Source organism: Coregonus clupeaformis, chromosome 36 (assembly GCF_020615455.1).
Source record: "Coregonus clupeaformis isolate EN_2021a chromosome 36, ASM2061545v1, whole genome shotgun sequence".
In the NCBI taxonomy this organism is placed as follows: Eukaryota; Metazoa; Chordata; class Actinopteri; order Salmoniformes; family Salmonidae; genus Coregonus; species Coregonus clupeaformis.
In genome coordinates this window covers 19,842,335-19,870,303 of record NC_059227.1, presented here as the reverse complement: position 1 = coordinate 19,870,303, position 27,969 = coordinate 19,842,335, and the positions used below count along the sequence as shown (strand labels likewise).

Below are 27,969 nucleotides of genomic sequence, written 5' to 3'. Positions count from 1 at the left end.
TGCAGTCTAACATAGCCTACATAAGTAGCATCAGGTGTTATTCTATTTTGATAATGCATGGTGACCGTAGTCTCATACAGATGAAACCATTAGCACCCATAGGCCTTTTCAATTCCCTTCACTTTGTTTTTTGCTTCTGAACTACCAATGGACTGCTGTAGACTGTTGATAATGAATGCAATTGTCATTTTAGTAGCCTAACTCATTTTGTAATTATTTAGGGAATTGCTGAAGTATACAGCTCAAAGAACAGCATGTAATCTCATGTAGAGAATAATTTTCACTGGAATAGATGAAGAGGCAGAAACGGGTTGCCTATTGTACCCTGAGAATAAAGAGTGTTTACACCATTATTGAATTACATTCACTGTGGCAACAGTGTTTACACCATTATTGAATTACATTCACTGTGGCACACAGTAATTGCACCATGGTATTTTATAGAGGCTAGAATAAATGAGTGCAAATACATCAAATTGGGCCTGGCATGAAATGTACGCTGTCTGTTTGCGTGTCACATCCCCGGACGCGCCGCTGAGGGAGTTCCCTTTGTACAGAGCTCCGTTGAGAGGGGAACGGGGCCGGATTCTCCCTGTCCCTCTCCCTCCTACACGGCTTCGCTCCATGGCTTCTGCCTCTCTCTCTGGGCCGAGCTGGGGGATCCGATGACGTCACGCACCAAACACTGTCACATACTTCCTCGCTCTCTACCTCTGTCTCTCGCTCTCCCCCCTCTCCCTCTCTCAGATGTTCTATTCTGGGAAGTGGTGCCAGGAATAATAGCTTCGGCGTCTTCCTCACAAACTGAAAAATCGTGTCGAAGAGGATGTTTTACTCACAACTTGTCTTCATTTAGTAGCAGCATAAGGCTTTAGAATAGTCATACAGAAGTCGATCTTTTTTTTGTGCTAAATCCTGTTTAATTTTTCACTCGGAGTCTTGGACGGTTTTATCCGACAATTAGCGAAGTGTCAAGAGAGTTGTCATAGGTTGTAATTTCTCTGGGATTTTACTGGACGTGAGTTTTTGCACGGCACCTTAAGTGTGACACGGTAAGTGACTAAATAGAAGCTGTCAGTTGACTTCCAGTGTACAATTTTGTTGTTTTGTAACGAAAAATCTATCGTGTTTTGTTCCGTTTATTATGATAGCTATGTGGGGAATACCCAGTGCTTGCATGCAGATTAGGAATGTTGCGTAATATCTTAAGGAATTTGCAGGGCCAGTGCAAACGGCTTGTAAACCTAGCTATGAAGCTGGATTCATGGCAGGAAGATCGTGTTTCTCTCTCTCTGCAGAACAGTCAAGGCCATGTACATCTCTCTGTCATTGTCACCTATCTGTATATAGTGTTATATCCGTGTTGACTGTTGTTGTCTGTAATTATATGTACGTCGTATGTTTCTGTGTGCTTGAATGTGTGTGTCTGTGAGAGGGATGGTGGGTGGTACGCTGGCCCGTTCCGGGAATGTTCCATGACGTGTTCGCCGTCAAGATCGGGGCCCATCAAGGGGGTTCTCGGCCGCTGATCGTCTCCCTCTATCTGGCGAAAATACAATATTAACATGAAAAAAAAAGAGATTTTAATTATGTTTCATAAGTAAGACTTGGGGCGTATTAATTACACATATATTACGCATGAACTACGCATGGGTTGATTATGTGTCATATTACCCAACTTTAGCCAATGCACAGAGCTAGTGATGTTAAAAGTTATAATTTTCTCATTTGCTTGTTTATTTTGTTCCGTAGCCTAAATGTTATTTCCTCCCAACCATTTGCTCAACATGCATTTCTAACATCTTATTTTCCTCATAGAAAGCAAATATTTCAAAGGCTTTTTATGTGCATACAGTATCAGTCTATAAGATTATACAGTACCAGTCAAAGGTTTGGACACACCTACTCATTCAAGGGTTTTTCTTTATTTTTACTATTTTTTATATTGTAGAATAATAGTGAAGACATCACAACTATGAAATAACACATATGGAATCATGTAGTAACCAAAAAAGTGTTCAATCAAAATATATTTTATATTTTATATTCTTCAAATAGCCATCCTTTGCTTTGATGACAGCTTTGCACACTCTTGGCATTCTCTCAACCAGCTTCATGAGGTATTCACCTGGAATGCATTTCAATTAACAGGTGTGCCTTCTTAAAAGTTAATTTGTGGAATTTCTTTCCTTCTAATGCGTTTGAGCCAATTAGTTGTGTTGTTACAAGGTATACAGAAGATAGCCCTATTTGGTAAACGTCCAAGTCCATATTACGGCAAGAACAGCTCAAATAAGCAAAGAAAAACGATAGTCCATCATTACTTTAAGATATGAAGGTCAGTCAATATGGAACATTTCAAGAACTTTGAAAGTTTCTTCAAGTACAGTCGCAAAAACCATCAAGCGCTATGATGAAACTGGCTCTCATGAGGACCACCACAGGAATGGAAGAGCCAGAGTTACCTCTGCTGCAGAGTTACCAGCCTCAGAAATTGCAGCCCAAATAAATGCTTCACAGAGTTCAAGTCACAGACACATCTCAACATCAACTGTTCAGAGGGGACTGTGTGAATCAGGCCTTCATGGTCGAATTGCTGCAAAGAAACGACTACTAAAGGACACCAATAAGAAGAAGAGAAACACGACCAATGGACATTAGACCAGTGGACATTTTTGGTTCCAACCACCGTGGCTTTGGGAGACGCAATGCGGGTGAACGGATGATCTCCGCATGTGTATTTCCCACTGTAAAGCATGGAGGAGGAGTTGTTATGGTGTGGGGGTGCTTTGCTGGTGACACTGTCTGTGATTTATTTAGAATTCAAGGCACACTTAACCAGCATGGCTACCACAGCATTCTGCAGCGATACGCCATCCCATCTGGTTTGGGCTTAGTGGGACTATCATTTGTTTTTCACAGAACAATGACCCAACACACCTCCAGGCTGTGTAAGGGCTATTTGACCAAGAAGGAGAGTGATGGAGTGCTGCATCAGATGACCTGGCCTCCACAATCACCCGACCTCAATCCAATTGAGATGGTTTGGGATGAGTTGGACTGCAGAGTGAAGGAAAAGCAGCCAACAAGTGCTCAGCATATGTGGGAACTCCTTCAAGACTGTTGGAAAAGCATTCCAGGTGAAGCTGGTTGAGAGAATGCCAAGAGTGTGCAAAGCTGTCATCAAGGCAAAGGGTGGCTACTTTGAAGAATCTCAAATATAACATATATTTTGATTTGTTTAACACTTTTTTGGTTACTACATGATTCCATATGCGTTATTTCATAGTTTTGATGTGTCACTTTTATTCTACAATGTAGAAAATAGTAAAAATATAGAGAAACCCTTGAATGAATAGGTGTGTCCAAACCTTTGACTGGTACTATACATTTTTATGTTTAACATCCCTCCTCGCTGTTGTTATGCTTGAACCAATTGAACCCATTTACCTGGCAGGTCCTCAAACTGTACATATTGTCACTACATATTTCAGTCCGTCATCATGACAGTGACCGGTGAATGACTGATCGTTTTTTTTCATCATCACAGCAAAACTATCCATCAAAATGCAACAGGTTCTCCCATGAGACAATCATTTCAATGGATGTGCTCAAAGCATTTGCCTCCATGGTAACAGCCTATTAACATGGTACCACAATTGAAGCCTATACCACCCGGTGGTAGATTTTAATCTGTTTCTCCTACAATACCTTAATGTAGATATTCTACATTGCTTAAATGAAGATACAGCTATAACATCATTGTAATTCACCTTTGTTGAGCATGATATGACTCTGAACGGATATAATTCAGGTTAGCCACCCTCAGCCAAAGGCAGGGAGCAGTAGAGTGACACTGTGGATATCCATCAAGCACTGGGAATTAATTCTAAAAGACCAACCTACATACTGTACCATCTGTCCCACAGCAGCCTTGTAGGAGAGGAATGGGATATCTTTTTTCATACTGCACACACATTGTAGTGTGTCTTCCGCTGTACCAGCAACCTGATTGTGAGAGGAGGATGGTGAGGTTGTGAGCCTGGAATACAGAACGTAAGCTGTATGATATTGCACAATTTTACAATAGTCACTTAGCAGTGGATGAAGAACTCTACCCATCTCTTTGTCTATGGACGTTTTCTGTATTGTGCCTCTGGTTAGGGAACTGGCCTACTGTAGATTCACCAGTCACAATATACCCATACGAGGCTTTCCTGTACTGTGCAGAGACACTGTGGATCATTTGGCACTAGCAGGTTAATGATACCGTCACACCTTCTGTGGTGGGGTAAATAAATAGTTGGCTACTATCCCTCTCTGCCTTTGAGCTACGGCCCTGAATACACACAGAACACAGAACACACACAGCCTGGAAAGAGGAGGTCCACTTTGCACCTTTGTCATTGTGGAAGATTCACTCTCATGTCTTAGTCTCAAAGAACAATCCATGCAACACATTTAATGACTTGATATTCCAGAGAGGGAATGGAAGACCATGATATCTATACCTTACTTTTACTAGTGGTTCTGCATGTATTACCTGTAGTGTATAGCTCAGGAGACTGGGGTGCTAGGTTATTACTGAGCATCCTAAGTATCTTGGCCTCCATGTCACCCTTCAGTGATGGGAAGATGACAGTGACTCACACTTGAGCGGTGTCTGGCCTCCTCTAAATCCTCTGAGTAATCTTTCTGTCTAACGCTCTAACCTCTGTTTGTTGTCCCCCATCCCGATCTACATGGGGATTCCCACATAATCAAATCAAATCAAATCGTATTTGTCACATGCGCCGAATACAAAAGGTGTAGACCTTACAATGAAATGCTTACTTACGAGCCCTTAACCAAAAATGCGGTTTTAAGAAATATAAGTGTTAAGAAAGTATTTACTAAAATAAACTGAAGTTTAAAAAAATTAAAAAATATATAAAAGAAATAAAAGAAGAAAAGAAAAAAGAAGAAAATAGAACAATACAAATAATTAAAGAGCAACAATATCTCAAGTAGGATTATGTGAGTTATATTATAGAACTGTTTGTTAGTGTTTGTGTGTGTGTGTGTGTGTTTATATGTGTGTGAGGAAGAGATGGTGTTCTGATTACTATAATAATTATTTCAAGTTGTACCAATGAGTCATGATGACTCAAAGGGTCAAGCACCTGAATGACCTTCAGACTAGTCGGTCCCTTTGATCTCACAGTTTTTCATTGTGGATCCAAACAACGTCTTCAAATGTATGAGATAGTCAGATGGGTCAAATGGTTAGAGATGGGTCATTGCGACTGTATGGTTGTACGATGTGTACATTTTTAGACTGTTTATCCAGGGTCAATTCCAATCGGTGTGTAGGTCTGTGGTGTGGCTTGCTAGAAATGTGTTCACATAACAATCAACAATCATAACACGCAGACACCTGCATCCTACATCTGATGCCATGGAAATGTCTGTAACTGAAAATAGCACCGTTGCACACACAGGAGCCTGACTTTGGCTTGATATCTTCACAATCATGTGATCACAATAACAACAACAGCACTGAAACAGGTGACTGTGTTCAGGTTCCCCCTCTACACTACAGTATCTCTATGTAAGGCGTGTGTGTGTGTGTGTCTATGTAATCCCCAGCAGTGTGTATGTGATAAGGTAATAGGGCCACCTGTGACTGGCCCTTTGAATTATTCAACCTGAGCTGTGGCCGTGTCACCGGCACCGTGCTCCCTGCACCGCACACACTTAATGGGCCGACGGGGTTCAGTGGCTCACCCTGCTAAACACTCAACCTGCTCTGTGGTTTCCTCTATTAGCTGTACATGTGCACCTGCGGAGCCAGGAGGCAGGGGAGAGGAGGGAGGAGGAAGGAGGGGGTAGTATGTGGTGCTGACTACAGCTCCCTGGAGCAGCAGTGGAAGGAGGAGGAAACGACACTGGTAACCAAGGCGACTCTGTCACTCTACAAGGATGCTTTGTTGAGCTAGCGCTGGGCTAACAGAATGTGCCTTCTGTTGCCTTCCTCTAGTGTCATATGGGCCATGTTTGCGTAGGGGCTGCCGGGCCGGGCATCTGGAGAAAATGACCGTCAGGTGGCTTGATATTAGTGGTGGAGGGAAATAGCAACATTATAAGGCTAGATAACAGCTGTACCTTTGCTCCGTGGCTGTTCAAGGCTAATGGACGAGAGAAGACCTTTAAAAGAGAGAGACAATTACTAAAAAAATATGCCTACTAGTTTTATTCTTCCTCTTGTGTCTTGTGAGAAACTTTCCTTAAACGAAAAAGGGAAAGCCCTGCACACATCTAATTGTAGATTCTTGTCGTATTTGCTTTCTTTAAATGACAGCGTTTTCTCTGATTAAAGTAGTGATTTATAGCGCTGGGAATTGACAGGGACCTCACGATACTTCAGTGCCGATACGATATGTATTGCGATTCGATACTGTGATTTTATTGAGATTCAATGTTCCAAACATATTGCTCACCATGTCTGCTGCAGAGGGACAAGAGAGAGCCAAGTTTTGATCAGTCATGGAAAAAGTGCTGAAAACAAATTGGTTCCTTATTTAAAAAGAAGATGTAGAACAAGCTATGAAGGAAAAATACTGGAGTTTTGGTGCCTTTGGAAAGTATTCAGACCCCTTTATTTTTTCCACATTTTGTTACGTTACAGCCTTATTCTAAAATTGACTAAATTAATGTTTTTCCTCATCAATCTACACACAATACCCCATAATGACAAAGCGCAAACAGATTTTTTGAAATTTCTGCAAATGTATTAAAAAAAAAAACGGAAATACCTTATTTACATAAGTATTCAGCCCCTTTGCTATGAGACTCAGAATTGTGATCAGGTGCATCCTGTTTCCATTGATCATCCTTGAGATGTTTCTACAACTTGATTGGAGTCCACCTGTGGTAAATTCAATTGATTGGACATGATTTGGAAAAGCACACACCTGTCCCACAGTTGGCAGTGCGTGTCAGAGCAAAAACCAAGCCATGAGGTCAAAGGAATTGTCTGTACAGCTCCGAGACAGGATTGTGTCGAGACACAGATCAGGGAAAGGGTACTCAAAAATGTCTGCAGCATTGAAGGTCCCCAAGAACACAGTGGCCTCCATCATTCTTAAATGGAAGTAGTTTGGAACCACCAAGACTCTTCTTAGAGCTGGCCTCCCGGCCAAACTGAGCAATCGGGGGAGAAGGGCCTTGGTCAGGGAGGTGACCAAGAACCCGATGGTCACTTTGACAGAGCTCCAGAGTTCCTCTGTGGAGATGGGAGAACCTTCCAGAAGGACAACCATCTTTGCAGCACTCCACCAATCAGGCCTTTATGTGGTCCTCTGTAGCTCAGCTGGTAGAGCACGGCGCTTGTAACGCCAAGGTAGTGGGTTCGATCCCCGGGACCACCCATACACAAAAATGTATGCACGCACGACTGTAAGTCGCTTTGGATAAAAGCGTCTGCTAAATGGCATATTATTTATTTTATTTATTTATGGTAGAGTGGCCAGACGGAAGCCACTCCTCAGTAAAAGGCACATGACAGCCCACTTGGAGTATGCCAAAAGGCACCTAAAGACTCTCAGACCATGAGAAACAAGATTCTTTGGTCTGATGAAACCAAGATTGAACTCTTTGACCTGAATGCCAAGCGTCACGTCTGGAGGAAACTTGGCACCATCCCTGCTGTGAAGCATGGTGGTGGCAGCATAATGCTGTGGGGATGTTTTTCAGAGGCAGGGACTGGGAGACTAGTCAGGATCGATGCAAAGATGAACGGAGCAAAGTACAGAGAGATCCTTGATGAAAACCTGCTCCAGAGCGCTCAGGACCTCAGACTGGGGCGAAGGTTCACCTTCCAACAGGACAATGACCCTAAGCACACAGCCAAGACAATGCAGGAGTGGCTTCAGGACAAGTCTCTGAATGTCCTTGAGTGGCCCAGCCAGAGCCCGGACTTGAACCTGATCAAACATCTCTGGAGAGACCTAAAAATAGCTGTACAGCGACGCTCCCCATCCAACCTGACAGAGCTTGAGAGGATCTGCAGAGAAGAATGGGAGAAGCTCCCCAAATATACAGTACCAGTCAAAAGGTTAGACACACCTACTCATTCCAGGGTTTTTCTTTATTTGTACTATTTTCTACATTATAGAATAATAGTGAAGACATCAAAACAATGAAATAACACACATGGAATCATGTAGTAACCAAAAAAGTGTTATTCAATTCAAAATATATTTTGTATTTGAGATTCTACAAAGTAGCCACCCTTTGCATTGATGACAGCTTTGCACACTCTTGACATTCTCTCAAACAGGTTCATGAGGTAGTCACCTGGAATGCATTTCAATTAACAGGTGTGCCTTGTTAAAAGTTAAACTAAATGCGTTTGAGCCAATCAGTTGTGTTGTGACAAGGTAGGGGTGGTATACAGAAGATAGCCCTATTTGATAAAAGTCCATATTATGGCAAGAACAGCTCAAATAAGCAAAGAGAAACGACAGTCCATCATTACTTTAAGACACGAAGGTCAGTCAATCCGGATAATGTCAAGAACTTTGAACTTTTCTTCAAGTGCAGTCGAAAAAACGATCAAGCGCTATGATGAAACTGGCTCTCATGAGGACCACCACAGGAAAGAAAGACCCAGAGTTACCTCTGCTGCAGAGGATAAGTTCATTAGAGTTACCAGCCTCAGAAATTGCAGCCCAAATAAATGCTTCACAGTGTTCAAGTGACAGACGGGGCTGTAGTGGAACAGGTTGAGAGCTTCAAGTTCTTTGGTGTCCACATCACCAACGAACTATCATGGTCCAAACACACCAAGACAGTCGTGAAGAGGGCACGACAAAGCCTATTCCCCCTCAGGAGACTAAAAAGATTTGGCATGGGTCCTCAGATCCTCAAAAAATTATACAGCTGCACCATCGAGAGCATCCTGACTGGTTGCATCACCGCCTGGTATGGCAACTGCTTGGCCTCCGACCGCAAGGCACTACAGAGGGTAGTGCGTACGGCCCAGTACATCACTGGGGCAAAGCTTCCTGCCATCCAGGACCTCTATACCAGGCGGTGTCAGAGGAAGGCCCTCAAAATTGTCAAAGACTCCAGCCACCCTAGTCATAGACTGTTACTACACGATTCCATATGTGTTATTTCAGAGTTTTGATGTCTTCACTATTATTCTACAATGTAGAAAATAGTAAAAATAAAAATGAGTAGGTCTGTCCAAACTTTTGACTGGTACTGTAGGTGTGCCAAGATTGTAGCATCATACCCAAGAAGACTCAAGGCTGTAATCACTGCCAAAGGGGCTTCAACAAAGTACTTAGTAAAGGGTCTGAATACTTATGTAAATGTGATATTTCCGGTTTGTTAAAAAAATAAATTTGCACAAATTTCTAAAAACCTTTTTTTGCTTTGTCATTATGTAGATTGTGTGTAGATTGATGATGAAAAAACAAACAATTTAATCAATTTTAGAATAAGGCTTTAATGTAACAAAATGTGGAAAAAGTCAAGGGGTCTGACTACTTTCCGAATGCACTGTATATCGTCAAAAATAATATCCAGATATGTAACTGTGTCGTTTTATCCCCCCCCCATCACTAGTGATTTACAGTGTAATTGGCCCCTAGCTGGGTATCAGTGCAGACAGGCGTAGGGTGGCCGGATGGGGATATTCACAGCTGAGTAATGACACTCAGATGCTGTCAGGGACCTGGGAGAGGCACACATCAACACACACCCACATAATGGATCACTGTGACACATATGCACATGTACCCACACACAGGGCTACAGTGGGGAAAAAAAGTATTTAGTCAGCCACCAATTGTGCAAGTTCTCCCACTTAAAAAGATGAGAGAGGCCTGTAATTTTCATCATAGGTACACGTCAACTATGACAGACAAATTGAGGAAAAAAAATCCAGAAAATCACATTGTAGGATTTTTAATGAATTTATTTGCAAATTATGGTGGAAAATAAGTATTTGGTCACCTACAAACAAGCAAGATTTCTGGCTCTCACAGACCTGTAACTTCTTCTTTAAGAGGCTCCTCTGTCCTCCACTTGTTACCTGTATTAATGGCACCTGTTTGAACTTGTTATCAGTATAAAAGACACCTGTTCACAACCTCAAACAGTCACACTCCAAACTCCACTATGGCGAAGACCAAAGAGCTGTCAAAGGACACCAGAAACAAAATGGTAGACCTGCACCAGGCTGGGAAGACTGAATCTGCAATAGGTAAGCAGCTTGGTTTGAAGAAATCAACTGTGGGAGCAATTATTAGCAAATGGAAGACATACAAGACCACTGATAATCTCCCTCAATCTGGGGCTCCACGCAAGATCTCACCCCGTGGGGTCAAAATGATCACAAGAACGGTGAGCAAAAATCCCAGAACCACACGGGGGGACCTAGTGAATGACCTGCAGAGAGCTGGGACCAAAGTAACAAAGCCTACCATCAGTAACACACTACGCCGCCAGGGACTCAAATCCTGCAGTGCAAGACGTGTCCCCCTGCTTAAGCCAGTACATGTCCAGGCCCGTCTGAAGTTTGCTAGAGTGCATTTGGATGATCCAGAAGAGGATTGGGAGAATGTCATATGAAACCAAAATAGAACTTTTTGGTAAAAACTCAACTCGTCGTGTTTGGAGGACAAAGAATGCTGAGTTGCATCCAAAGAACACCATACCTACTGTGAAGCATGGGGGTGGAAACATCATGCTTTGGGGCTGTTTTTCTGCAAAGGGACCAGGACGACTGATCCGTGTAAAGGAAAGAATGAATGGGGCCATGTTTCGTGAGATTTTGAGTGAAAACCTCCTTCCGTCAGCAAGGGCATTGAAGATGAAACGTGGCTGGGTCTTTCAGCATGACAATGATCCCAAACACACCGCCCGGGCAACGAAGGAGTGGCTTCGTACAAAGCATTTCAATGTCCTGGAGTGGCCTAGCCAGTCTCCAGATCTCAACCCCATAGAAAATCTTGGAGGGAGTTGAAAGTCTGTGTTGCCCAGCGACAGCCCCAAAACATCACTGCTCTAGAGGAGATCTGCATGGAGGAATGGGCCAAAATACCAGCAACAGTGTGTGACAACCTTGTGAAGACTTACAGAAAACGTTTGACCTGTGTCATTGCCAACAAAGGGTATATAACAAAGTATTGAGAAACTTTTGTTATTGACCAAATACTTATTTTCCACCATAATTTGCAAATCAATTCATTAAAAATCCTACAATGTGATTTTCTGGAATTTTTTTCCTCATTTTGTCTATCCTAGTTGACTTGTACCTATGATGAAAATTACAGGCCTCTCTCATCTTTTTAAGTGGGAGAACTTGCACAATTGGTGGCTGACTAAATACTTTTTTTCCCCACTGTATGTGTCTAAATGTGAACCCCTGTCAATGGAGCAGGACATGGGCACGTAGGAAACAGAGGGGCAGCAGAGGAGGCACATCCAGAAGGCGAGGTCAGTACAGGTTCATCAAAGCTGGGACAGCTTCTATCTCAAGGCCATCAGACTGTTAAATAGCCATCACTAGCCGGCCTCCACCCAGTACCCTGCCCTGAACTTAGTCAATGTCACTAGCCGGCTACACCCAGTTACTCAACCCTAGACCTTAGAGGCTGCTGCCCTATGTACATAGACGTGGAACACTGGTCACTTTAATAATGTTTGTATACTGTTTTACTCATTTCATATGTATATACTGTATTCTAGTCAATGCTATCCTATTCAACTATTGCTGTATATATCCTACGTATTGTACAGATATACTAAATATTCTATCCACATAATGTCCATAATGTATATATATATTTATACTCCGGACTCCGACATTGCTCGTCCTAATATTTATATATTTCTTAATTCCATTATTTTACTTTTAGATCTGTGTGTGTTGTTGTGAATTGTTAGAAATTACTGCACTGTTGGAGCTAGGAACACAAGCATTTCGCTTCACCCGCAATAACATCTGCTAAATATGTGTATGCGACCAATAAAATATGATTTGATTTGTGACTGAGAGTAAACACACGGAGTAGTCTTTGTGTTGTTCTCGTCCTGATCCTTCTCCTGCTCCTCCTCCTTTTCTGGGTGTCTGAAAGGAGTGTATTTCCTCGGCCGGCTGTGCCGATGCCCTGGAGGAGTGTGAACGCTGTGTGACGTCCTCGCTAGTTGCTCGCCTTGGCTGCACAACAGGAAACACTTGTGGCCTCCCTCCTTCCTGCGCTCAGAAAGAGGAAGTCTCTTTCTCCCTCTACCTCTCTTTCTTTCTTTTCTTTCGCTTTCTGTACCGGTAGAACCAGCTGAGACCTACTTTTATGTCCGCACTCTGCCAGCAGCCACTGCTGGAGTGTCGCTGGCTCGATTGATGCCTCCTCCGCTCCCATCCAGCCAATCAGACCACAGCTGTTTATGCTGAAGAAATATGATCGCTTTTTGTCCCGCTCTGCTCCAGCCTCTGAGCAGCGAGCAGTGCTAGAAGCAGAGAGAGAGAGAGAGAGAGAGAGAGAGAGAGAGAGGAGCGCAGGCGGGCTAGAGAAAGAGGGAGGGCTGCAGACAGTAGAAGGGAATAAGCTCCTCTTAGAGCCGTGTGAGCGGCGCTTGAAGAGTCTTGTGAGACTCGGACGGTGAGGCTGTGATTTCTACCCCCCACCCCTCTCCCCCAAGACTCCCCATCGCTGGAGGGATGCAGAGGACACCGTGTCAGGTGGGCTGCTGGGTGGGGGCTTGGCTCTGGAATACTGCTGAATAATGTCGGGAGAGACAGAGATGAAGGGAGCGAGATAAAGAGAGATATAGGGAGTGGGTGATACAGAGAGCGAGAGAGCTCTTGTCAGAGTGTCTCGCTGCTGCTCGTGTCACCTGCCTGGTCAGTGTAGGGGGTGAGGTGACATCAGAGGACAGCGAGGGTCTCTCACGCATGGTGGTAGAGGCTCCACCGCGCCACCCAAAGGAGAAAGAGGAGCGTGGCAGTCTTACAGACACAGAGGAACAGTGTGGAGAGCAAGTTCACTGTTCACTTTGTGCAGAATATACATGCCAACCAATACCTTTTAGTTGTCATTTTATTTAACACTTTCACAGTGTTGTCTTTGTGCATGATCATGCACGTTTAGCCACTAGTCTGTATGTTCCTGACAGCTCCGTATCTCTATCTCCCGATCACAGGGCATGTGAAGAGGGTGGGTGCCTGGATAGGCTTGCCAGGACTGCCAGGGAGAAGAAGTCTGTCAAATCCCAGAGGTACGTTCCCGTACTGTACTCTACTGTATCTCTACTGTACTGTACTATATCTATACTGTACTCTACTGTATTCTACTGTATCTATACTCTACTATATCTATACTGTACTCTACTGTATTCTACTGTATCTATACTGTACTCTACTGTATTCTACTGTATCTATACTCTACTATATCTATACTGTACTCTACTCTACTGTATCTATATTGCACTCTACTGTACTCTACTGTATCTATACTGTACTCTACTCTACTCTACTGTATCTCTACTGTACTCAACTGTATCTATACTGTATCTCTACTGTATCTCTACTGTACTGTACTGTATCTATACTGTATCTCTACAGTACTAGACTATTTGAATGTACTGTGTTTACTCTATACAGTACAACGCTGTTCAGCCATTTCTATCTCTCATTCTTTACACAGTACTGTAGCTACATCATGCTTGGAGAGCCGGAAGGGGCAGCTAGCTAACGTGTGAATTTCTGTCTAAAAGAGAGATTATTAACAGATCCAATGAAGCCATTTCTCTTTTTTTGCATAATACCCATCATTAGGGGCTAAAATGTCAGTTCCTTTGTCTGTGTCTGATAGATAGGGTTGAATGAGGCGTAATGTAGTCATTTTGTATAATTATTCTCAATGTCGGCGCTGAATACCATGCTAACCAAATGACTCAGTTATAATCTTTTGCCAAGGGTATAATATCCAAAATGTTAAATGTTTTTTTTGTGTGTGCTTTTTTCCCCGTTAACCCTTATGTTCCTGTAACTAGACTAATTAAGATGCAAATATTTCCATGCAATGGGCTTGATAAAAGAAACAGCTTGTGTCAGATGATGTGTGCTGTTGACGACGTGCAGCAATGTAGCCTTTAAAGGTTTAAAGAGCCTTCTGTCACTAGAGTCACCCGTTTCATATCCTGTTCCTGTGTGACAGACTGGCTCTGTGAAGGACAACTTTAACTATCTTTTCCTCTGACACCCCTCTCTCTCTCTCTCTCTCTCTCTCGCTCTCTCTGGCTCTCTCTCTCTTGCTCTCTCTCGCTCTCTCTCTCGCTCGCACTCGCTCTCTCTCGCTCTCTCGCTCTCTCTCGCCCTCTCTCGCTCTCTCTCTCCCTCCCACTGCCCTTTGTACCTAGTTGTGTGTTGTTGTGGAGGTGGTGTGTGTTCCGGATGCGCCTCAGCTTTTTGACTGATAGAGGCGTGTGGTGTGGCTGCAGACAGAAATAAACATGTAAAACACTGATAACTTTCACAACCTGATGAGAGAGTGTGCATGTGTGTGTGCCCCCCACACGGCCGTCAGCGTTAGTGTGTGAATGTCAGCGTCTCGTCACACAGAGGAAGTGGGAGTGAGAGTGTAGGGGGTGCGTCAGTGCTGCTGTGGCTGCGAACCGGGGTGACAAGCCTGGCAATACCAGAGTAGGTGGGTAACGGGTGCACAGCCGGGGATGATTGTCACTAATTGCACAACGTCGTGTGGCAAGCTGCTCAACAACAAAAGGAAGAGATTTCTTGTTGAAAAGGAGAGCTTTCCACTTCTTAAAATTATTATTTTTATTGAAAACTTATCAACTACTATATTTTCAATACAATTTGACACAGTTTATTAGTTGAACATTTTTTTTTCTATTTTTGAGGACCGATGGTTTTGTTTTGTTCTGTAGTGTGTAGTAAACTCTGGTTTGGTTACTGTTTACACACATTACAGGAGGTTAAAAGGAATTTGTAATCTTGTCTCTCTCTGACTTGGGATCTGTCATGATGCAGAGTTTATGTGCTGCTGAGCTCCATTTATCTAACATGACAGGAGAGTACTGTAGTAGAGCCCTCCGGTTGTTGTTTCATCTGCTAATTGGAGACGCATGCAACCCCCTTGAAAACTGTGAGATCCAAAATGGCTGCCAGTGAGTCAGCTGAGCAGCAGTAGCTGTCAAAAGCCGGGAGAGGTTAGCATGGGCGCGTCAAAGTTTAATATCGCGAATATTGGTGGTGCAACTGAAGCTGTTGGTGGAGTGGGATGCATGGGGTTTTGGGAGGGAAGACATGGGAGAGAGGACGTCAGTCGGGAACAGGTTATGGAGGCTCTCTGTATTTAGGTCATGTCCTGTCCAATGGAAAATAGTTTCCATGGGTCTTCAGTGTAGACAGACCGACAGGGATGTATGATTTATACAATCTTGCCTGCGGGTGTGTAGCGCCATAACCCCTCCCTCCCACAGAGCACCAATGGACTCTCACACAGAAGTGTGGTGAACTTAATGCGTTATAATTTATGAATAGTGGCTTGATACATGGTAACATTCATATTATTATGCCAAATGATTATCCATGCCTATGTCCATTATCCATGCCTATGTCCATTATCCATGCCTATGTCCATTATCCATGCCTATGTCCATTATCCATGCCTATGTCTATTGTCCAGTGACTTCTTGTTTTCAAGCAGTAAGAGTTAACCACTAAGTTATATTTACTCACAGACAGTGGTTGCATTGTACTAGTGACAGTCGGGTCTTGAAGAACCATCCTACCGTCCACAGCTTCTTGTTCCCAGTGGAACTGCCTGCTATATGCTTACAAGTCAACCATAGCCACTCTGGCCCTGAGGTCACCTCAGCCCAGCCAGCCAGCCACGCACCCAGGAGGCTCATGGGAGGGAGGATCTAAGTCACACTGGTGCTTGCTGGGTAGTCAACAGGAAACACCCCACCCCCCATGTATGTAGACTAGAGTCTATCTTCTGTGAAGTTGAATCCCCATAGGAGAGTGGCTACTGTAGCAGAAGGTCAGACTACCATGCGCTGGGTCAGATAGGGCCTCTCTGCTCTACATTTGACATTGTGTATGTGTGCCTGTCTCCGGTGCCGTGCAGGCATACAGAGGTGGAGGTGGCTCAGCTCACTGGCCAGTCACGCGATGCCCTTGAGTTCTGTGCTGTCACTGTGAGTCACGCTGCATGGGCCCAGCCAGCTCAGCTACCTCTGAAAGCAGTGGGGTTCTGTCAGCAGCACCATCTTCAGCCCTCGGCTCGGGCCGGGGAAAGGTCAATGCTGCCAGGGAAAGCTGAGGCTGGATTCTTCCCAACGTGCTGGGGCTCAGGCACACTCACACCTGGCAGGGCTAGCTCACATACAGAGAAAGATCTGGAGCTACACTGCCCCCCCCCAACCAGGGCTAAATTCAGCCCCATAATGAGCCGTCAGCTCCCTACAAGCTCAGATCATCTCCCCTCTCCCTGAAGCAAACACATCTAGGTACATCGTGTTGGGTTGGTGTGATTTAACAATCCATACACGTAGACTTTCTAGGGAAGTAGGTGTGGGTAAGGCAAATAGGGTAAGACATTAGACCTCTGGCGTAGTTGGAGTCTGATGTCTGTGTGTTTGTTTGTGTGTGTGTGTATGCCTGTGTGTGTGGTTGTGCCTGTGTGTGTAAGAGCTCCAGGCATGGAAGCGCTGGTAAGCTGCAGTGTCCCCTCTGACCGTATGGTGATGAGGAGCCCCTGCAGGAGAGGAGAACAGGCAGAATAGCACAGCCATGACGTGACCAGGCACAACTACAGCAACCCACTTACTCAGTACTGAGCCCCCACGGCCCTCCCTGGCCTCCACTGGACAGCCAAGCCTAGCAGGAATCTAGCCAGCACAAAGCTGAGCTGTCGTTAGGGTTTCACTCTACAGATAGCTTGGAGCAGCATCACTGCAATACACCTAAACATCCATCTATCTCCCTAATCATCCAAAATGAAAGGGTCCACTCCAAGAGAAACACACAGCCATATTCGTAAGTGGCGAAAGAAAATGGCTGGCCACTTTATGAACCACAGCAGAGATTCCAAAAGCTTGTCATGGACAGTGGAGATGAGTGGAGAGAAAAATAAATGAGCACTGTTGGTCAGCCTGGAGTTCGCTTTGATTCAAGCTGCCAGCGTGGTAGACAATAGACAGAAAGAGAGCCCTAAAGTAGAAACACATATTCTGTTACTATGGGAACCATCGGCGCCCTGCGCGCCGCTTTGTCCTTAAATGAATCAGATTGAGAGTGTAACAGTATGGACGGCACTGAACGAGGGAGGAGAAGAGAAACAGCTGTGGCCAAATGCTCTCCCCCGGGGGGATCTAAATATGGCTGATAAGAATAAAGGCACACATGATTGCCCGCCCACTTAGCCTGTGTGTGCACGGCGGCCGCCTCTCATGTAGGTACTCACAACCGCAACATGTCCTCTTTCTCTTAAAGGACTGAGGGCTCAATCATGTGCTGAGAAGAAAAGGGATAACCTTCTAGAAGGAGGACAGACAGACAGACAGACAGACAGACAGACAGACAGACAGACAGAAAGGAAGTGGTGACAATGGAAGGTGGGTGTCAGTCAGCAGCCCCAGAGTATGGCAAACCTACCGTCATACAAATCTCACTGGGCAGAAAACTGTTTTTTTTCTCTCTCATGTCTGAAATTGGTCACCTGCTGATCTCTCCTTCTCTCTTTCGCTCTCTCTCTCTCTCTCTCTCTCTCCATATCTCCCTCTGTCTCTCTCTCTCTCCCTCTCCCCCGCTCTCTCGCTCTCTCCATATCTCCCTCTGTCTGTCTGTCTCTTTCTCCCTCTCCCCCGCTCTCTCTCTCCCTCCCTCCCTTTGTCTGTCTCTCTCTCCCTCTCTCTCCCTCCCTCCCTCTGTCGGTCCCCCCTCTCTCTCTTTCTCATTCTACCTCTCTATTGATTGGAGACATTAAGAATTGATATGGCTACATCCAGGAGTCAGGAGCAGTGGCCAGACTGATGGCTGTGCTACTGTGAGGAGGTTGTAGCTGGATCCTGGCTGCTGCTGCTGACTAATTGTGTTGTGTGTTGATGAAGGTGAAACCCAGACAGGGAATAGGTGAGCGAGTCAATATGTTGTAGCACAGCGCTAGCTGTTGTTTGCGTGTTCATGCTGGTGTACACGGGGGCAGCAGCATGCCAAAACGCTGCGCCTGCATCGGTGTAGGCTTTCTCAATTAGAACAATAGCTCTGCTTTAGTCTACGGAGTGTGTGCAGGTGTCTCGTCAGATCCGGAGCGGAACACACACACACACACACACACACAACCATGCACACATTTAGGGGCAAAATCATAACCATACAGAATCATGCTCACATAGACTCATATGTAGGTCATTTAACTGTGTTTGTAAACATACACTTAAAAGTCACATTTATTCCCAAGCCCTCACATTAACACTATCTCTGCTTTCAAGCAATTGGTTTCACAAAAAAATACTCTTCACATCAATACAGCTCCACACCCATTCACCCACACAAACCCATAACTCTAGGTTGTATTGTGTCACCCTCGTTTTGTCCTTCCTCTCTGTGTCCAGTGATCAGACAGAGAAAGACAGACAGACCGAGAAAGACAGACAGACAGATAGAGAAAGACACACAGACAGACAGACAGAGAAAGACAGACAGACAGAGAAAGACACACACACGGTGGTCCATTTCTCTTTGGTGCTGGGGAAATAACAGAGCATTTGAATTTGAATAGAATGGATTGAAGCATCGCTGAGCACCGGTTTGTTTGCTCCCATTTTCTGTAAATACCCAGAAGTCCTTGGGCAGGCTTTGTGTCCGTAGTCAAAGCACATGGAAAGCAGCGTTTGGGGCTCAGTACAGTAAAGGCATAATGAGGCGCTGTTTCGTTTCCTCTTCCTCTTCATCGCACATGCAAATGATGCGCTCGCAAACTCACGTCTGCAGCCACGCGTACTTCCTGTTTCGGGAAGCGTGCAGTCATGGCCAATGGTGTGGGTCAGTCGGTCCTGATGAGAGAGGGAGGGGAGGTTAATTAGGGCTGGAGTGATTGCACCCAGGAACACAGACCTGCCCCCTGCCTCCCCCTTACCTCCCCCTTACCTCCCCTACATCATTAGTGCAGTACACTACAGTTCTACCATAAGCCACCGCTACAGCCTGGCCAGTCTGGGTGGTACAGTCCCATGGTGTGACTGACTGGGCCAAAGAGGGATGATGAGCTACAGTAGGCTGGCTCAGGGGATCATGACACCAGCCAGGGTTAGGGATGATGCATGGCCCTCTGCGCTCTGCGGGTCTTTGTTCCCCCCAGTCAGTCAGTCAGTCAGTCAGTCCCACCCTTAAGCCCCCTTCTCTCTGTCCCCCTGTCCCCCTGCCTGCCTGCCTGCCACGTAGAGGACACAAAGGGATCCCCTTCTCACACCTGTTCCTCCCTGTAACCCTGTGCTCCAACCTCCCTCTCTTGGTCCTCCTCCAATAGCCTGACTGCACGGAGCTCCATGCCAAAGATCAAGATGGCACGGTCACAGATAGTATGTGGGACTTACTGTAGACAGATAGGAATTAGACTAGGGTGGTTTCACTGCTCTGTCATACAATGTCCCCCCGGGTTTATTGTAGCGGTTAGCATCACTTCCTGACAAACATGAGAGGTGAATGTGGAGACAGGCTGGTGGAGGAAGCTGCCCCGGTAATAAACGGGTTGTCTCTGGAAGAGAGAAAAGGAAGCAAGGGAGGGTGGAGGGGGTTAGGCTCTCTCTTCTCTCTCTCTCCCCCCCCCCCCCCTTCCCCTTCTCATTTGCCATGGCAGAACAGGTGGTGAGCTTGCTGAAGCACCAGTTGGTCGCCCCGGAGCCCGCAGCTGTGCCAGGCGGTGACTAAAGCGCTCCTTCACTACGCCCACGCTCTGAAAAGAGCAAATGGCAGGAGTGTCACTAGCTTGCTCGCTCTGCTTGCTGCGTGCCGACGGATGTCTGGGGACCAAGAGGGAGGGGAGGGGGTGCGGGCGGGCGGAAGTAGGAGGAAGAGAGAAGGGGTGGGGGACTGACAGAGTTATATGATTTGAGAGAGAGAGAGAGAGAGAGAGAGAGAGAGAGAGAGAGAGAGAGAGAGAAGGAGAGATCCGCAGGTGACCAATTTCAGACATGAGAGAGAAAAAAACAGTTTTCTGCCCAGTATGATGGTAGGTTTGCCATACTCTTGGGCTAGTGACTGACACCCACCTTCCATTGTCACCACTTCCTGTCTGTCTGTCTGTCTGTCTGTCTGTCCGTCCGTCCATCTGTCCTTCTGGAAGGCTATCCTTTTCTTCTCAGCACATGATTGAGCCCTTAGTCCTTTACATGGACACATGGAGTGTGTCAGGCCACCCATGTGCCATGTGTGCGTATGTGAATGTGTGTGTGCGCATGTGTTTATGATTGTATGTGTGTGTGTGCGTGCATGTGTGAGAGCCCTACACAGTGGTGCTGCCTGCTGAGGAGATGGATAGAGCCCCTCTGACATTACCATATTGTCACTTCCTCTCCCTCCATCTCTTAATCTGGCCTGTCTGCCATTAGCGGACCCCTTGCTGTTCATCCTCATTCAGATTGCTTTCACTGCATTAACCAGAGAAGGGAGAGAGTAGAGAGACATGAAAGCCGGACAGACATTGTCTCTTCTCTTTATTGACTCCAATGATGGGACGATGGGGTGACGGTGATGACACTCATCCACTCTGCAATCAGAGGCAGGACCGATGGATGCATCACAGTATTTGATTAGCCAGAGTTGGCCACTCAGCCTGAAGCACTCCTTACAGACCAAGATGTTTGTTTTCATTTGGGGGGAAGTGAAAAGAGGTCAATAGCTAGGAAGATGTGAGGTAGCTAACAAGCAGATTGACACTACAGTCTGAAGATGGTACACTTACTGTAAGTAATTGAATGACATCATCAGAAGTTGACGGACAGGTCTCAGTCTTATGAGATCGAAAAATACAATGTTTTGTTCTCAGATAGATAGAGCTGTCTCTCACCTTGCAGCGTTTTGTCACAATGTTTACAACCTTGTCTGTATCCATCCAGGCAGCACTGCGCTGAAAGACAACCGATGTCCTGAGATTGATGTCTGAGGTGAGGCACATCAGCCCAGTCACAAGTCCTTCACAACTTTTTCTTCTTACAAATGTATCTTTAAGGATGTTGGAAAAGGACCCATAAGTAAGCATTTCACTGTTAGTCTATACCTGTAGTCTACGAAGCATGTGACAAATAAAACTTCCTCAATGGAGCATAAATACTGTAGCAGCCATGCTAAGACAGTGAGAGCTAAAACATCCTGAAACTCAGGGCCTGGTTTAGCTCACATGGCAACAACACGTCAAACCTTATAAAGTGCTAGCAGAGAAGTTAGCCAGTGTACAGACCCAGCAGAATCATCCCTCTGCTCTTTCCGTGTGTGCCTGCTTGCATGTGTGTGTGCAAGTGTGTATGTGTGTATACATGCTCTCTCATACTCTCTCCCCCAGCCTCCAGCCTCTTTTTCTGGCTCTAATATAGTACCCTCTTCAACCCACAGCGGAGCTCCTCATATTGACGTGTGGGATGAGTGTGGCAGGGGATTGGGTTTCTCCATTAGCCCTCAGGATTAGCCAGTGCTAGCTAGCGACCAGCGACCAGCTCCAATCACAGGCAGCCAGGTTATTAAAGAGAAATCCCTTCAGCACCAAAGTCGTAATGAATTTGTAATGACCCCCAAATTGTTTTTTGAATGCTGAATTTTGATGTTCAAACATTACGCAAACAGACAACAAGAATTGACTAAGTGGGCCAATATTATAACTTTTATTAGTGAAATCCCAAAGTTAATCTCGATGGGTGCTTTTGATAAGTTATATGTAAGATATGTGTGTCTTTGCATGTGATTATAGCTGAGTCTCCCTCTAGCCTGGAGAGGTTGCTTTGCCGCCAGTGTGTGTGTGTGTGTGTGTGTGTGTGTGTGTGTGTGTGTGTGTGTGCGTGTGTGTTACCATCCATCCAGAGCCAGGCCCTTGATCACAGGGCTGGCAGTCTTCAGACGTCTTCAGCACCGAGTCTGCTGTGAAACGCAGTGTCAGAGGTCTTGATGAATACAACCCATCCCTCCCTCCCCTTCAAAGCCCTAGCGATCTGTCTGTAAACATTGATCCTCTTCCTCATCCTGTCAGCGCGCAGCGACTCCACAAAGACAATATTAGCTTAAAGAAAATGGTTGATTTTCTCTGCACGTGTCAGAATGTCTAGCTCCGCTCTCAGGCTCTTCTTTGTGTCCTCGATCCTTTTAACTGGTGAGGCGAGAAAACATCTAAAAGAGTGTTGTGATGTATTTGTTTAAATGCTCTTCACTGTGTTCCCGTTTGACATAGTAAAAATTGTGTCGTTTTGTTGCCACCTGAAATCCGATCAGCGCAGTCTGACAAGGGTACTACGCGTGGCAGTAACACTTTACGAACACAGATACTATTTCACTGAGAGCTCCAGACAACACCATCAGCCTGATATTCAACCTCTTTTTGAGCATGAACTAGATATGAACATGAAAGCCAGGCAGCTATCAGTGTATACGGTGTCTGTGTGTTTTTAGCGCGCTTTGTTTGTCAAGTCTTGTTTAGCATTGAAGTCATTAGCACTCTGTTCTGTCTTGGTGAGTACCATTCAGACAGGCATGTCACCACACATTTTCTGACATGTACTGTATGTTTTCTTGGCTGTCAGATGCTATGAGGCCCAGATATGGGGGCCTATGTTTTTCATAGTGTATTTATAAACTAGTCTGGGCATTAGTATTGAACCTGCACTTCAATGGAGATGTTATAGCTTAAATTCCCTTTCTATCTAAATAGGTTGAATAGTGCAAGGGACATATTCGGACAGTTGTGGAAATCATCACTTCCTCCCAACCAGTCACCTGCCTCCAGTGACGACCGTGCTGCCAGTGCTGCACCCTGCTCCTCTCTAAACAGACACATGAATGCACACCCCACAACACACACACACTCACATCTTATTTAGGTGGGCTGAAGAAGGGAAGTGTGAGCTGCCTCTGTGTCAGGTCTCTAGTGCTCCCAGCAGTTCACGCTGCGTATGGTTAGCAACCTGGCAGTGCCGACACCCTGCTCTACACACCACCACCTCTCCCCTCCTGTCTCCTCCTCTCCCCTCCTGTCTCCTCCTCTCCCTTCCTGTATCCTCCTCTCCCCTCCTGTCTCCTCCTCTACCCTCCTGTCTTCTCCTCACTCCTCCTGTATCCTCCTCTCCCTTCCTGTCTCCTCCTCTCCCCTCCTGCATCCTCTCTCCCCTCCTGTATCCTCCTCTCCCCGCCTGTATTCTCCTCAATCCTCCTGTATCATCCTCTCCCCTCCTGTCTTCTCCTCTCCCTTCCTGTCTCCTCCTCTCCCCTCCTGTATTCTCCTCAACCCTCCTGTATCATCCTCTCCCCTCCTGTCTTCTCCTCTCCCTTCCTGTCTTCTCCTCTCCCTTCCTGTCTTCTCATCTCCCCTCCTGTCTTCTCCTCTCCCCTCCTGTATCCTCCTCTCCCCTCCTGTCTTCTCCTCTCCAGTCTGAGCCCACTGCACGACACAGCAGAATAAATCAGGGAATAAGCACACCTATGGAGGGAAGAAAGATAATATTTGTGGAACCTCTAAATATTTGTTTTACCACCACTTATTCTGAGCACGTCTCAAATAAAACATAGTGTTGCAAATGCATCACTCAATCTACACCAGTGCATGCATGCACGCACACACACACACACACACAAACACACACACATTCACACACCCTACAACTTGGCCACAGCAAGCAGGTTGTGTGTCTGCGATTTCAAAACATTTCCAATAAAAGTAGCTCACATAGCTACTAGTCGTGTAGGGACTGTGTAGGGGCTGTGTAGTGGCTGTGTCTTGGCAGGCAGGTATGCACCGGTAGCTAAGCAGGAAGTTTATATTTTATCTGATTTCTGTCAGTTTGCAGATCCACAGAAGCTGACATTGTTACTCAACTCCTAAGCATCTAATTTAAGCATTCTCTCTGACTGAAGGCTCAAGACTGCAGTTCTGTCTTCTATGCTGTGGCATGCTACACACTTCTCGCCGAGCTAACGGCTCTGTCTGTAGTGACATGCTAGTTCATACACAATGCCGACTGATGGGAGGTGCAATACTGAGGAGTAACATGTTTTACAGTACAGCGCCCGGGCTCGTGTGCATGGCATGGATAAGAAGAATGCCCTTCATCTCTCTGTGCTGTGCTCCTCAGTTTACCCCTCCCTCCATAGAATGACTATCAAAGTCAGGAGACAGGGAACTAGTCAGTTCATCCCTGGGAATACCTGTGTCACTGACAGCTACTGTAGAATGAATAGTGCTGGGATCAGCTCTGTTCTAAGTCAATGAGGAGTAATTGAGGTCAACAGTGAGGCCTGAGTATCCATGCCTACTGGGTAGCATAGCGCTGGAAAGATGCTGTACTACTGAACGTATGAGCGGCCCCACTGAATTTGCTACTTTCCAGTTGGGAAATAAGTCTGTACAGTATATTGGTGTACTATATAGTATGAAGTAGGCCAATGTATTATTTTACTTGCTAAAATAATAAAAGTTCTAGTTTTTTTGCATTTGAAATATTGCAATGTAAAAAGTACTGTAAAAAGATTAAGCAGAGAGAGTTTGAAAATAAACAATGTTTTACAGTGTGTTACATCTAGAGGACTGCATAAATATTATTTGGTTTTGAAAGGGAGTCCCTGTAGTTTCATTTTATAGCATAGGTGTTTGATGTGCCACTGTATGGAAAGCAATCATTTCGGGGGGTTTTCTCTCCCGAGCAGAGACCCAAAAAGCTGCTCTGGCAAGTTTGTGGGATGTATAAATATTGAAGCAGTGCATTCCGATGCTAATCGAGACTGTAGTCCTGTGAAAGGTTGCCACATTTATTCTCTGGCTTTTTTTAGGCAACATACATTTATTTATGCTGGGACTGCCTGTCTGAGAGATTTTTGTCAGCCTCTCACACAGACTAGCACCGCTGTTGAGCTACAGCCAGGCTGTTGAAACCTTGTTAAAGATAGGGTTGAGAGAGTGAGGGGTGAGAGTGGGGCCGGATGCTTGCCAATCCGCCAGTTGAATTGAACAGTGTTTAAATGTCATTGTTCAGCGACACCCCAAGAGAAGGATCTAGCCGGAGGCATGTGTCCTTCATCCTTCTTTAGTACTCCTCACATATGCCTGTTTTCCCCAGCCTCTCCCCATCTCTCTTTCTGACTGCTCTTGTCTCCACACAAACCGCTCCATGTTCGTTGCATAATAATGTTTCCGCTCTGTTAGCTCCCACACATGACTTCTCCTTAATTTCTGGCCTTGTGGGGTGATTTACTTCTACACTAGCCTTGAGTATGAGGCTGATACCACTATGTGTTTCTACTGTATAGGTGACTAACTGTTGGAGTTGAAGATGTTATGTTAGTGTTGAACTTATTAGGTTACACCAGTGAACCAGCTGAGGAGGAGGGAAGGATCCGCTCCAGGATACAGATGAGGGAATCAGTGTGGCTGCCTGGCTGGTGTTACCCATGTGGTTCGGTGCTTGCAGAGGACTCTATCAATGTTAGTGATCTTAATAAACACACATCCGATCTGAGGAAGGCCCAGCAGCAGGCAGGGAGGCCAGAGAGGCAGATTGATTTCATTTGCTGGGACTGACCTGGGACAGATCTGGGCTCTCCGCTGATGAAACCTGGGTCTGCCTGCTCTGTTGTACTGGGGACCTACTAGCTTTCTCTCTTGCTCTCCCTCCCCCTCTGGTCTTGCTGACAGAAACCTTCCAGGGAGGCTGTTTCTCTCGGTTTTCACTATTGGCACACGAGAGAGGGAGAAAGAGAGAGGGGTGTGACTGTGTGTGCAAACTGACAAGTATTGGAGGGGCTGCACAGGGCTGGAAGTGTGTTGGTACTAATCATGTGACCTCATGGATGCTGCTCTCTGTGTGACTCTGTGACTGAGTTTGTGACTGTGTGAAGCTGGCTGGGGTGCCAGTGTCTCCTCTCCTCCTCTCTCCCCCTCCTGACAGGTCTTTGTTTTACTCCCACTCTCACTCTGACTGATGTCATATGGGCTTTTTAGCGAACCCCACCCGCCTCCTCTCCCCCATCCTCCCTTCTCTCCCATCTCTCCCATCTCTCCCCCATCCACCCGCATCTCCCCCGCCTTCGAGCCACTTGGTTGCGTTAGCTCCGGAGCCTCCCGCTGCTTCCCAGCCTCCTGTTTCTCAGATGGGCTCAGGGAAGGACCTAAAATTAGCAGCTCCCCCTGCTCTGTTTTGCTTTGCGCGGATCGCTTAATTAGCTGTAGAACACAGCATGGCTGAGCCCAGACTTTGCCCATTGATGCATTATATAAGGGTTGCATATTTTATGCTGAATATTGCAGCGAGAGTGCTGCTTTATGGTGGTGCCCCGCTCGTAGACCTGCGCTGTCAAGTCAGATAGGAGGCAAAAGGTCAACTCTGCTTCCAGAGTTTGACAGGGAGGGGAGAAGTTACTTTACCTGGGGTCATTTATAGAGGCAGCGTCTCAGAGACTGGGGTGCTAATGGTGTCTAGTGCAGTATTCTCTACAGGCAGTATGTTTAGGGTGCTATTGATAGATTGTATAAATGTGGGATGATTGCAGTATATGTAATCCTCCTGCTGTAAAGATGATGAAAGAAGGTTACCATATTTGAATGTTGTTATCTATTATTTGAATGTTGTTGTCTATTATTTGAATGTTGTTGTCTATTATTTGAATGTACTGTATCTATTTGTAGCACCACCTTTTCTTTGCAAATTCATTTGTGTCCCACCTTATCCATGTTCATCATCGAGAATACATTCATATACGTACTAAATTCACGTAGAAAAAGGTTTTGTAGTATTGTTGTCCTCCACTGTGAATAAGCTACATTATGTTGTGGAAGTTGTGCTCTCTACAAATACATTGCCAGAGGCTCTAGGTGTTCTTTGCACAGGCCTGTGTTAATTTTTTTGCTTTGAAATGAAGAAAATAATCTTGAGTTATTTTATAGTTTCTGGTCTTTATAAAACATGTCTTACTGTGACCATGGTGATATGTGTTATTATTGTACCATCTGCATAGTTTTTTCATTACAGTTGATGGGATGACCCTGCCAATACAATAGCCCCTTCAACAATGCAATGGCATCCATGTTTTTTATTTAACTAGGCAAGTCAGTTAAGAACAAATTCTTATTTACAATGACGGCCTACCCCGGCCGACACTGGGCCAATTGTGCGCCGCCCTATTGGACTCCCAATCACGGCCGGTTGTGATACAGCCTGGAATCGAACCAGGGTCTGTAGTGACGCCTCTAGCACTGAGATGCAGTGCCTTAGATCACTGTGCCACTCGGGAGCACGACAAGGTTGTAAATAGTCACACACCATTCTTTACACTGGCCAGGATTACACACACTCTCTTTGCTGTTATATAGGAATTGGTAATATACACAGATCAAATCACAACATCAACAGTCACAGATATCTAGCCGCTCCCATAGTTTAATAGAACTCTATAAATCCTCCCATTATAGGTGTTGTTGTTTGCCAGCCAGGATAAGCTCACAAAGCTTGTTGATTTGTCTGAGAAATTCCTAAATAAATTAGTGAGTCATGTTACTTCCCGAAACAATACATTTTTACAACCGGGGCTAAGGGCCCGGTGCCTGCCTTGGCAGTGCACAGTGAGCGGGAAAAAGCAGGCAGGACCTCATTAGGAGTGTGTGGGAAAAGTGAGGAAAAGGGATCACATCCAGAATCGACAGGTCATTTTGTTCCGAGGTGAGAAGATTCCCACAGAGGCTTCCTAAATTAGGATTA

At 45.5% G+C, this 27,969-nt stretch overlaps 1 protein-coding gene across 2 annotated transcripts in view; it reads left to right on the top strand.

The window, feature by feature from the left end:
• The first annotated feature begins 777 nt into the window (after positions 1–777).
• Positions 778–27,969, top strand: part of LOC121552925 (transcription factor HIVEP2-like) — a 93,538-nt gene continuing 66,346 nt past the window's right edge. The window contains exons 1-2 of one of the 2 annotated variants that reach the window (XM_045211296.1): positions 778–1,052; positions 13,198–13,272. The gene's annotated coding sequence lies outside the window, so the exon portion shown is untranslated. Of the gene's footprint in view, positions 1,053–12,584; positions 12,737–13,197; positions 13,273–27,969 lie in introns of those variants that run through there. The other variant, XM_045211297.1, reaches the window with a different exon arrangement.